At 43.4% G+C, this 12,500-nt stretch overlaps 1 protein-coding gene across 5 annotated transcripts in view; it reads right to left on the reverse strand.

Annotated features, from left to right (window-relative positions):
• The window catches only part of NFATC2 (nuclear factor of activated T cells 2), a 111,253-nt gene that overhangs the window by 97,813 nt on the left and 940 nt on the right, over nt 1–12,500 (reverse strand). For 2 of the 5 annotated variants that reach the window (XM_075571546.1, XM_075571547.1), the window contains exon 1: nt 1–94. This exon is cut by the window's left edge and continues 405 nt beyond it. The exons of the other annotated variants lie outside the window; for them this stretch is intronic. The gene's annotated coding sequence lies outside the window, so the exon portion shown is untranslated. Of the gene's footprint in view, nt 95–12,500 lie in introns of those variants that run through there. 5 annotated transcript variants of the gene reach the window in all.

The raw sequence follows: 12,500 nt of genomic DNA on the forward strand, positions 1-12,500 counted from the left end.
GAACCAGGAGGTTCGGAGACGGGCTGGCCGGTCGGTCGGTGGAACGATGGGGCTTGGGTCTGGGAGGCTCAGTGACAAGTGATTAGAAAGTGTGTGAAACTGGCTGGCTGTACAGTATATTGCAGCTACTTCCTGCTCACGCAGACACCTGCTACCAGGGAGGCGTGCTCTGTGGTCACAACAGGGGACAGCAGCAGACACAGTGTAACACACACACGCACACGCACACACACGCACACACACAGAGCCCAAACAGGAACTAGCGTGGTGATCTAATAACCCTTTCCTTCTCTATTTATGATTGAACACGCAGAGCATCAGCATGGAGGGTTTTGCCCCAAGGCATCTACAATAACTGGTCTAAGCGCCTTTAAGTACTGGTACTGACCCGGATTTCACATTAAAAAAAATGCACGTAAAGCTCTTTTGAAGCAGCGACCCGCCTATGTTTTTTTGTTTTTTTTAACCCTTTGAGTGTCCCAAGATGGAGCCACTGCATCAGGGATGGCCCGCTCCAGTCCTCAAGGGCCACCAACAGGTCAGGTTTTCAGGATATCCCTGCTAAAGCACAGGTGGCTCAATTAGTGGCACATTCGAAGACTGATTGAGCCACCTGTGCTGAAGCTGGGATATCCTGAAAACCTGACTTGTTGGTGGCTCTTGAGGATTAGAGTTGGCCACCCCTGCACTAGATCATGTGGTCTGGTGCTCCAGGGGGCTTATGACAACATGGCGGCTGCGTCATGCTCTGGTGCCGCGGGCCCTTTGAACCTGGGGGTCCTCCAGGGCCGCTTCTTAGCCCCCCTGGCCCCTTCTCCCCTGGTTCCCCGAGATACTTGCTCGTTTATTTCCTGTTTTTTCTCTCCTGCAAGGGAAATAAAAATGGCCACCAAATTTTGCAGGTCACTGGTCAATTGGAAGCAACATCATCATGGGGGGGGGGGGAGAGTGACATTGCGGCATCCGATTGGATGACCACGGCAGCCATCTTTAAAATGTCCAGGATGAAACACCAACAACTAAATAGTTCAGTATCTTAGGAGCCGAGGGTCCCCGGAGCTAAAAATATAAATAACGCAGTTCAGCCTTAAATTTAAATGCAATAGAAGAAAGAAAAATACATTGGAAAAGAGACGGGATTGTACTTTAAATGCGTTTCACACAAATGTTTACACACAAAAAATATATATATATTCTTGTAAAAATAAAGAAAAGCTTCTTGAAAAACTAGGTAGATAAATAAATAAAACGTAGTGCTCGGTTCGAGGACGACACAACCTCAAAGCAAATTCCGTATTTGGAAGTAATGAGGTGAATATGTGTTTTTATTTTTTTAAATGTGATGCAAGTGAAATATGAGATATCCGGGGAGGTTAAAATGAAGCTCTCCCCAGAGCCCGGTGGAGTCTAATCCTCAGCAGCAAGAAGTTATTTTATTAGAGTTATTTTATTTTTAACCTTTTTAGTAAAGAGCAGGACATTCTTAGAGGGCACTATACTACAAGTAAAGTAGTTCAACCCATATAGGTTTCTGTGGGGGGGTATTAATGTAGGGGGTCTACAGAACTTGACCCCATTAATTTCAGCTCTGAGAACCCCCTGCTTCTGGAGATACCTCCGTAGGGGGAGCCGGCAGCAGCTCTGTCCGGCTAGCAGGATTCATGTAATGGAGGTTGAACACCCGCGCCCTACGGGCCAATAGGAAGCCGTGACGTATTCCGGTGCGGCTTCCTATTGGCCAGCGTGACGCGGGACCTTTAGAAAGCAGAGAGATACCAGCACCCCCTTTGGAGGTCTGTATCTCTGGAAGCAGGGGGTCCCCGGAGCTGTAATGAATCCGGTTCAACTCCGGAGACCCCCTGCTTCATCAATCCTGTTTTTTATGTTTAATTGGACCAACCCATGAATCAAGTATTTTGGGGTGCAGAAGCTGCAAAGAAATGATACATGTAGACCAGCGCAGTGCGCAAACTGGGGGGGCGCTAGATTTTCCGTGGGGGGGGGGGCACGGCAGTTCTAAAGGTCCCGCTCCCTCCCCCCTGGCATTTAAATTAAATGCTGGGGCACCGCGCGAGGCTTCTATAACACACTTACCTTCCCTTCCAGCAGCGAGTCATCATGGTAACCCGGCGTCAAATGACGCCGCGGGGTCACGTGTCGTCACATTACCATGGCAACGTGACGTCACATGACCCCGTGCGTCATTTGACGCTGGGGGCCGAGCAGAGGGGAGGGGAGGGGGGGTGCGAGGTGCCGAAGAGAGCAGGCAGGGGGGGGGCGCACGGTGACACGTTTGTGCACCCCCCCTGATGTAGACATCCCTTAAATACCATTCCTGTGTTATTCATGAACTCCAGAGAACAGTCTCTCAGCCGAACACAACTCTGTGCCATAAAAAAAAAAAAAGTATATGGTTGTGATTGTGCTCAGGTCAGCTATGGGACACCCCATATATTACAGCCACATTATCTGCTGCTGTAATTAGTCTGCTCTGTACAGCATCGCTGCAAATAAATTATGTATAAAGGTTTCTAAGGCTGCGCTGAGATAGAGAAATCAATTTGTCAAAATGTATTAGGGGGGGGGGGGGGGAAGAAAAGAACTTAAACTCGAAGCATCTGTACATTATCTCAGAAAAAATGGGACCTTTTTATTTTTTCTTTAGTTGTAAAACGTACAAAAATAAAAATAGCAACTTTGGCTCGGATTCCACCAAAACGATTAATACGAAAAGCAGCAATCCCCACGTGGAATCGTATGTGGGACCCTCCTATAACACGTTTTTTTTTTTTTTTTTTCATTTAACGTCGGGGACGCCCTGGTTCATGAAACACTTGCCGGTTTATTTGCTGGCGTTCAATCGTGGACATTTAAATGGACACGCCCAATAGGAACGAGCAATGATGCCCCCCTCCTTATCCCAGCCCCGGGATATGTGGCAGCTTCCTATTGGAATTTGATGGACAAGCGCACACGGATATGAATGGGGAAAAAAGAGAATGTATTATTACAATAAATTCTTGGTTTTTTATTTTTTCATTCAAATCCGTGTGTCTTTGTCCATCAAATTACATTGGATACTCTGGACAAAATACAGGTCTTCCCTAAGACTAAAGGAGCGCCGGTGAATGTATAATTTCTTTATTTGAAATGTTGGTGTGCAGCAAGAATTCATACATTCTTTGCGGCTTCTTATTGGCGCAAGGGACCACCAACAGGTCAGGTTCTCAGAATATACCTGCTTCAGCACAGGTGGATCAATCATAATGACTGAGCCACTTGATTGATCTACCGGTGCTGAAGCAGGGATATCCTGAAAACCTGACCTGTTGGTGGCCCTTGAGGACTGGCGTTGGCCACTCCTGTTCTAGATTACGATACTGATCGGGAAGTGGATGGTTCTGGTTTCAAACCTATATAGTAGGACTTTGGGAAAGTATGTATGTATATATTCATTTATATAGCGCCGACAGTGAACTTTGCGCTTTACAAAGACAATAATAATATAATAAGCGCAGCAAAGTCAGACAACAGGAAAGGAAATCCCTGCCCCGAAGAGCTTACACTCTAAGTGGTATGCTGGGAGAGTTACAGAGACAGCAGGTGAGGGAATAAGTGCAGTAGATGGCAGTGCTTGGTCACAATGGTGTGTAAGAGTGACTGTGGGACAGAAGTCATGAGTCCAGGCCATTGGGATGCTTCATTTGAGGGGTACGTTTTAAAGTTGGTTAGTATTAAATTAGATGGGACAATACTATTAACAGGGAAAGAGGTGGCAGGGAGGTGTGAGTGAGAGCAGGTGTGTATATGGCTGGGTCCAGGAGTAGGAGAGATATCCCCAGCATCAATGATGAGTAGAAAGAGAGAGAGAGCAGGTGGATAGAGGATTTGAGGGGGGTGAGGGGGAGAAGGAGAGAGGAAGAGATGTGGATAGGAGGGAAGTGGGGAGAACAGAAACATTCACAAAGGAGCGAGAAAGCGGCAAACAGAAAAAGCAATAAGGAGGGCATACTGATATGCAGGGAGAGAAAGGCATGAGAATAGAGCTCCCAGGTATTGGAGGAGATGAGGAGCATATGTATAAATCAGGCCTGGTAGGGCAGTGTAGCACATTGGATTAAAAGCACCTTCGATGGTGAGTTTATAGAGGCATTAAAATGGTCAGAGAATTTAGAACGTCAGCTTCTCACAGTTGCCGGGTTGTTGTTGTTGTTGAAGTGCAGACTCCAGAGCTTCTTGTATTCTTCAAACAGTGACCATCTTTCAGCAGATCAGATTATACAAATGAGATCACACGACCTCCGGCCGGGTCATCATAGTGCATCTGTTATTCTATCATGTACATTGTGTACCTTTACACTACCATATACAGCGTTAAAATAAAAAGTAATTGGTTGACCCATGGCCTACAATAATGTTATTTAAAAGTAATGGAAGCAGCTATTGATCAGGATGGGGATTAGACTACTGAGAAAAGCAAACTTGAAGTACACTTTGCTTATGCTCCTAAGAACCTGGAGTCATTTGCTGTAATAATTACAGGTTTAATGTGTTCATCCCTGATTTTATAATGGTAAAGTTTTGCCTAAAATCCCTAGCTTATTCCATGTCTCAGCCAACGGTAGAAGGGCCGTATTGACATTTCTCCTTGAAGTTGCAATCCCACCTAGTCGGACGGTTGAGTTCCTTAGGGGCCTCTGAATGGGGAAGTGACGTGTGTTCTCTCCCCTTTATCCACCCCCTCCCCACCCCCCCATTTCCCTCCCTGTCCTTATCAGAGAACCAATAAAGATAAGGGGATGTGGGGGAGGGGGTCTCTCTGGCTATACAAGCACTTGCTGATCACACAGTGACATCATCACACAGTGACATCATCACACAAGTGTTGAATAAGCACAGTGTTTCATGTAAAACCCACAACATGACCACGAAGCGTAGCCATGAAAAATCCAAGCTCTACTTTACACGAGGACAATAAGCCACTTCAATCTCCGAAGTGAAGGAAAATGAAATGCTAAGAATGAGTGGCGTCACTCAGCCTTTTTTGGCAGCACGCTGAATTCCTGAGATATTGCCTAAGTTGCTGATAATTGTTACTGGCTCATCATACACACCCCATAGATCTGCGAAATGTGCTGAATTGGGCATTGTGCAGTTATGTAAGGAACAGGCTGTCCAATCCTAAATCTGCCATGTGGTGCATTACATCATGTTAGGATAGCAGTCTACATGCGAGAAAGGGACGTGCTGTAATACAAAGCAGCACTGATTGTTACCACACTCGTAACTATTTGTCTTTGCCTTTTAAAACCCTACTAACACTGGGAGAGCTAAACAGAGATGTCAACCTCAAAACTTCCCTGAGATTTGGGGTTCTGGGATGAAAATGGCACTTTTATGGAAAGATACGGATCTTTCTCGGTGAGATTTCACTGCTAGAAGAGGGCATGCTCTAAAGATGGCGGGTGGCCGGCGAAGGGTAAATGTGAGGAAGTACTTCTTCTAGAAAAGGGTGGTGGATTCACGCAATAGCTTCCCGAAATAGGTGGCAAAGCTTAATAAAGAAAGAAATTGTAAAAAATAATAATAATCTTGGGATAGCTATAAGGCTATGCTAAATATAAAAGAAAGCCAATGATCAATAGGATTTGAGGTTTAACAGCAAGTTAAAAATAAGAAGGCAAAATGGGCCAGGTTCTCATCGGCTGTTAAATTCTATGTTTCTGAAGTCTTTGAGACCAAATATATTATGAGTGCTGGTGAAATGTGTCAGATAAGTATCTAAACGTAGAGAGAATGGTTTGTGATAATAAATATACTGAATATGTCATTCGTATATACTGCGGGTAACATTTATATCCAACCGTGTTCTGCTGCACCCCTATTTAATGAAGGACATCTCCTTGGGTTCCTTCTGCGTGTGCATTCCGCCCTCTGCCAACTATATCGTTCGGCACATGAAGAAAGCGTGCAGCATACAATAGGCACTTTGCTTTTCCAGGCCCATCCTGGAAGCATCTCCAAAAGGGAACATGCACATGGTTGAATAAAAGGGTTCAGGGCCGTTGGTGTCCTACTGTATATCGAGACAAGGAGAAGTTACAATTCACCAAGACAAATTGCAACAAAGTGTCTTCGTTACCCTCAACTAGCGGGTGAAGAACACGGTTGGTTCCTGGTTAGCTGGATCATCCAACTCCTTTTGAAATGTAATATGGCAAATCAGACTTCTAACAACACCTTTTCCTCTTGGTGTGTTGGCAGGAATGAGTGAAGCACGGACCTCGTAAGTGGAAGACCTCAGCTCAAGACCCTTGTGACTTGAGCTTGTCACTTTAACTAGCCATGTTCCAGGAGAAGGACTTGGGAGTAAAGACACTGACGGAGAAGAACGCTATGGAGCTTGAAGCAGGGGAACCTAGTTCAATTCCCAGTGTTAGCTCCCTGTGACCTTGGGCAAAGCAACTGTATCTCCCTGTGCCTCAGGCACCAAAATCATAGAGTGTAAGCTCCCCTGGGCAGGGACTGTGCCTGTAACATTCCTATGTGCTGCGTACCGCGCGCTGTACTGTAATTGTGACGCGCTCTGAGTCCTATTGGGAGAAAAGCGCTACATGAAATAAAGTTATTATCACTCGCACAATAAAATCGGAGGGCTTCGTGGCAGCACGTTCTCAGCCCGAATGTTCCACTATCTAAAATGTCGGTTAAAAATGTGAAATGCTCATTTAAATTAAATTAAAACACATGGCTTGCGAATATCCCACAAAGCGGTAATTCTAAGTGTCTCCAGACATGGCAACTAACTTAACGAGCCTCACAGTCTTTGTCACTGATTGTGAGCATCAGCACTTTTCTATACTGTACTTCAATGGAGTTTTACTGATGAGGGGGGAAAAAAATACTTTTTTTCATTCAAAATGCATTTGTCCCAGAATGAAATCTCAGGCATTATGGTCCTTACAGGCTGCCGTCTCGGTGAATGAGATACCTTTCAGACTGGGAGTGGATTTCTCAGCCCTATGGCATACACCCGGAGTGGCCAACTCCAGTCGTCAAGGGTCACCAACGGGTCAGGTTTTCGGGATATCCCTGCTGCAGCACAAGTGGCTCAATCAGTCCCTGCTTCAGCACAGGAGGCTCAACGAGTCTGCTTCAACAAAGGTGGTTCAATCAGTCCCTGCTTCAGCACAGGTGGCTAGAGTGCTTCAGCACAGGTGACTCAGTCTTTGACTGAGCCACTGATTGAGCCACCTGTGCTGAAGCAGGGATATCCTGAAAACCTGACCTGTTGGTGGACCACGGTGACTGGAATTGGCCGCCCCTGGCACAGACTCGTGGCACAGTATTAGCACAGCTGTTTTCAGTTCTTTCAGCAAAGTTGGGAATAATAAAAATTAATATATAAAAAACACAGCGCAGTTGAGTGCAGGTCAGCGAGATAAAACGATGATTGCTGAGGCTTTATCTGAACATTCAAAAGGGTCCGGGGCCCGGGAGGGAAAAATAATGAATATTAAATGCTTTATGCAGACGGATTTTTTATTGATGACAAGCTGCACTCCCTTTCTTTCCGGCTTCTCTCATTATTCAAACAGAGGGGGGGTGGGGATCATCAAACAGGCGCAGATTAGGAACTCCGCTGTCCATTTAACTGCTTGCATGCCAGAGGAGCCTGCAAAGCAACGAGTTGCCGACCACTCTGGCAGCGAACGGGTTAAAAAGAAAAGTGAATTCTAAACACAATTCTTATGGCAGCAACTATGTGGCTGCCCACTTTGATGTAGAAACACAAAAATTAGCCCAAGGAGTATATTTTGCATTTTTTGGGAGGTCACCTTTAAAATGAACACATGCAAATAGTCCATTTCTGCTCATTTGCATAATGTTTGCAAAGCACTATGGGAAGGTACAAATGCGAAAGCAGCATATGACGCCGTCCCGGGGATAAACAGTTGACGTGTGATAGTACCAAGTTGGATGCAAGGTATCAGTACAAGAATATTTACAAACCCAGAGTACAACGGATATTTCATTTACAAAACGTACTCCGTTACTTTTTAAATAAATCCTATTTAAATGATTAAAATAGTTTAATTTATATTTTACAAAAGGCTGTCACTTTCTCTCAGAAAAGCAGAAATATTACTTCACGGGGTTTGTAAAATGGAGGTGTAAATAGCTTTGCACCAATGATGAACAAGCTTAGATTGTCTTGAAATCAGTTCCACTACTTTTTATAATGTACTTTGACCTGTGGGATAACTGGATGAGAAAATCAGCACCTCGTTATCATAATAACTACTATTAAAAGTTTACATTTCAATTCAATTATAGAATTGAATTCACAACGTTCATCGAAGCTAAAGTTCGTTGTTGAATCTTTCCGAATCGTTATTTAACCTCTTGGCCTCACACTTCCCAATTGACATTTCTTCACAAAATCAGGCTCTTCCTTTGGAACCAAATTCAATCTAATGGTCTCTGGGATATTTGCTTAATCGTGTATACGGATTTTGGATACAGCGTCTTGACCAGGGGCATGTCCCGAGGACATCGTAGAAACGAAACAAAAAATAGTAGCGCTCCAAAGTAGTGGTCAAGCGGTTCATGTTTATTCATCCAATGTTATTTTCAGTCCAACCTTTCTCGAGGTTAAGAAACCGTGAACCTTCACAGACCTTTATACACCGGAGTGTTCACTGTTTGTTGACCTCGAGAAAGGTCGGCTGTGTTGGACCATTATTTTCGAGGTCTACTCTTTTCGCTTAATTTCTATGGAATTTCACCCTTGAGTTTCAGCACCCACAAGTATACGTAACGGTATACCTGTAGGTATTTTGAACTGATGACACAGTACACAGAAAACCCTTTGGGCTGCACAGGTTTCCACTTCTGCTGTGTTTTCTGGAATCACGCCTGAATATTGGAAGCTGCCTGCAGTTTAAAGAAAACCTTTTCAGAATAAAGCCATGAAATAGTTACCCCTTCAAAAATAAATATTTAAGCCCTGTCGGACTCCATGACATCTATATGCAGTTTTACATTTCTCTGTTGCGGTACTTAAAAAGCACCTACAAATGTAGTTGTCCTTGGATACCGTTGCCTCTCCTACGCAAACATACTAATTGTAGAAGTCAGACAGTAGAACTCATACCTTGGAGATGGATAGATTTAGACCCTGATGAAGGTCCCTCTGGAGACCGAAATGTCAGGTCTGGGTCGAATTCATGAATAAAGTTACTTTTTCATTATATTCTACTTTTGCTTTTTTTTTTAGTGCTGGTAATCATTTCATTTTTTATGAAAAATAAATATTTACACACACACACATCCACATTGAATAGGCTAAAATAATAGAAGCGTTATTCAGGTTCGTATTTACCAGTCTGTAAGAGAAGGATGCCAACTTCGTGTGAACCAAACTATTATCTGTAGAAAACCAACACATCTGCCAACTTCCAAATTAAACTGAAATGTAAATACTCATCAATGTAAAAGAGAAAACCATAAACGAATAGTCCTACAAGAATCCTTGCTTTATTTAACCCATGTCATCTAAAAAGAAATGATCAATGGAAGGGCCAAACTTTTTTTGATCATTACACTCAATAGTAAAACGAAAATCAAAATCACTTTCTTTTAGTGTATTTCCTTCTTCTGTAGCATTTATCATTATTGGGTTTAGGACGCCTGACTTTCAGTCTACACCATGCAGATATATTGGATGACAATTAAGAAATAGCAGTGGTAATGTGCTTGAATGTAGAATTATCTTGTGAAACATAGCGCCTGGGACCCAACGATTGAAAGCTTTAGTAAGTAGAATACTATGATAAATCATTTTGAGATGTGCTCTTTTTTTAAAATCCAATAAACAAAAGGGAAATGTTATTATAATAAAACAAGGAAGAAGTGGAACCTACGGTTAGCATCGATTACCACTGCTTCCCATCCACGAGTCCTTATTAAAATGAGGTAACCTACAGACAAAGTGGCCTTATGTTCGTCAGCATCCATTGTATATTTAAGTTTTTAGCGAGTTATGAATAAAAGACAAGAGCCCCAAAGCTACATCCAAGAGGAGAAATTGTTTAGTACAGGACTATGTATTTTATCTGTATTCTTTCTTAATAAATATAGGTGATTAAGTTCAATACTTTGGCCAAAATATTTTAAGCCTACAACCACGTCATGCAGTGGAAGAAATGCATGAGACCATGGAAAATTGGTAGTGTAGGACCTACTGAAATGGTCTACCGTGACGTGCTCGTAAGCTTCAAATATTTTGGCCAATGTGTGGAACTAAATTACCTATATATTTTTAATAAAGAAAACAGATAAAATAAATAGTAATGTACTAAATAATTTGTCCTGTTGGATGTTGATGGGACTCTTGTCCATTTTGGTCACAACCCCATTAGCACTCCAAATGACACAAATACATACAATGTACTGGGTTTGGGGGTTGAGCTTGCTAAGGCTGTATGTTTTGTGAGATATCCGCTACAATATCACATTGAAAGATATCCACATTATCGCTCCTGGCGCCTTGAGACAGGAAAATGAGTCACGGAGTGCGGGGTCCTTTGGGAGTTTAGGATTGTATAACCCTTTTGGGTACTGGACAGTTCCGCACTGGATGAGACTGGGCTAGTCCCTTAGGAGCACAGTCATTTTCTCCAGATAACACTGGACCTTCTTCAGAAAGTAAGTAGGAGACTTTTGGCAACCAGCTGTCTGTCGCCCAATAGCCAAAGACCATGAGGTTAAGCACTGGACTATTAATAAGAAGTGTTTTTTTTCCCCCAAACGGAATTCCCTTTGCTTCTGACTACAGTATGTTACCTAATTTTGGTAGGAAAATCATATTTCCAGCTACCAATACGATGTCCGTGTAACCCATAACCAATCTGTATGTTTGGTTGCTGTGTTCTGCCTGTCTGTTTTCATTCCTCAAACGAACACCCACAAGTCGTTAAAAAAAAGTGGGATGTAACGCAGAAGTGTAAAAGTGGGCTTCAGAGTAGCAGCTTTGTCTCCTAGCTTTCCGTAACTAAAACAGGACTTACGTACAGCAGGGGTAGCCAACTATAGTCCTCAAGGGCTACCAGCAGGTCAGGTTTTCAGGATATCTCTGCTTCAGCATACGTGGCTCAATCAATAAGTCCCTGCTTCAGCACAGGTGGCTCAATCAGAGGCTCAGTCTTTGACCTCCTGAGCACCTGTGATGAAGCAGGGATATCCTGAAAACCTGACCTGTTGGTAGCCCTTGAGGACTGAAGTTGGCTACCCCTGACGTACAGAATAGGAACAATCAACAGTTTTCAACTAATAACAATGACAGAGCTACTGTAGCAATAATTTAACGATGATGTATATGGGATTATTATAATAGCGATTTATCTCCAATATGGGGTATTTATCAGCTCTTTACTCCACCTAAAAATACGATTTCAGACCCCCTCCCCCAGTGCATTTTACATACAGTAAAACAGTAATTTTTGTAGGATATCAAAATATCTTAGAAACCCACCCAAAACTCCCAACGCTGCCTTTCCCAGGGCGGCTGTACATCATCCCCGTCAGTAAGAGGGTAATGGCTAAAATCACTTGACCTAAACCATTTGCCGAGCCTTCCGGCTGCTGCTCTCAACCCGATCGGCAAAGGGATATAATCCTATAGGTAGATCTGCCGCAGCACTGCACGGGGTTGGGAGATCTTTGGGTCGGGGATGTCCCGCTCACCCCGAGGATGTCTCTGCCTGGTTTACTTATCCTCTGCAATGACACTGCAGATCATCAGCAATTTCCTACACCGGGCTCCCTACACAGCACAACCACACACGCCATGGAACACACAGAAGTGGGTTTCAAACACCGCAACTATAAAAACATCACAACGTGTAACACTGGGACAGCGCTGGCAAAACATACACCGTCAGTTATATATACAAATAATGCCCGGAAATCAACCCAATAAACCAGCTTTATCTTTTTTTCCCCATTGCAACAAGTATATTTTGATATACTTTATATTCTTTGCTTCCTTTAAACCCGTCCCCTGGCAAGGGGGCTTTTGGAAAGCAAGATGACGCGGGTTTATCTGGCAGTGCCAACGTGGAAGGCTAGTCTTTGCGTTAGAATACGGCAGGTCCCAGAAGCCCCGTACCCCCCACCCCCCCAATTCTACCTACAAAGTTAATAACAGAATTCCGCTTTATTTCCCTCCTTGAATATTATATATTGCTTCACCGAGCTCCCTTATTTATTTATTTTAATTTTAGTATAAACATTTAAACCTGGAAGTGGCACTTAACTCTGGCTCCCTTACTGTGTAATGCATTTATCGTTTACAACAACAATGCACTACAACCATCTGCTTAAGCGAGCAACACGAGATATACTGCACACCCTACGTACCTGTATGTGTGTATCGTACATAAGAGTCCCTTCTTTTTACTTAATATTCAGCGGCACAGTAAGGGTCTCCACTGTAT

The sequence above is a fragment of the Ascaphus truei genome, chromosome 15, assembly GCF_040206685.1.
Source record: "Ascaphus truei isolate aAscTru1 chromosome 15, aAscTru1.hap1, whole genome shotgun sequence".
Classification (NCBI taxonomy): Eukaryota; Metazoa; Chordata; class Amphibia; order Anura; family Ascaphidae; genus Ascaphus; species Ascaphus truei.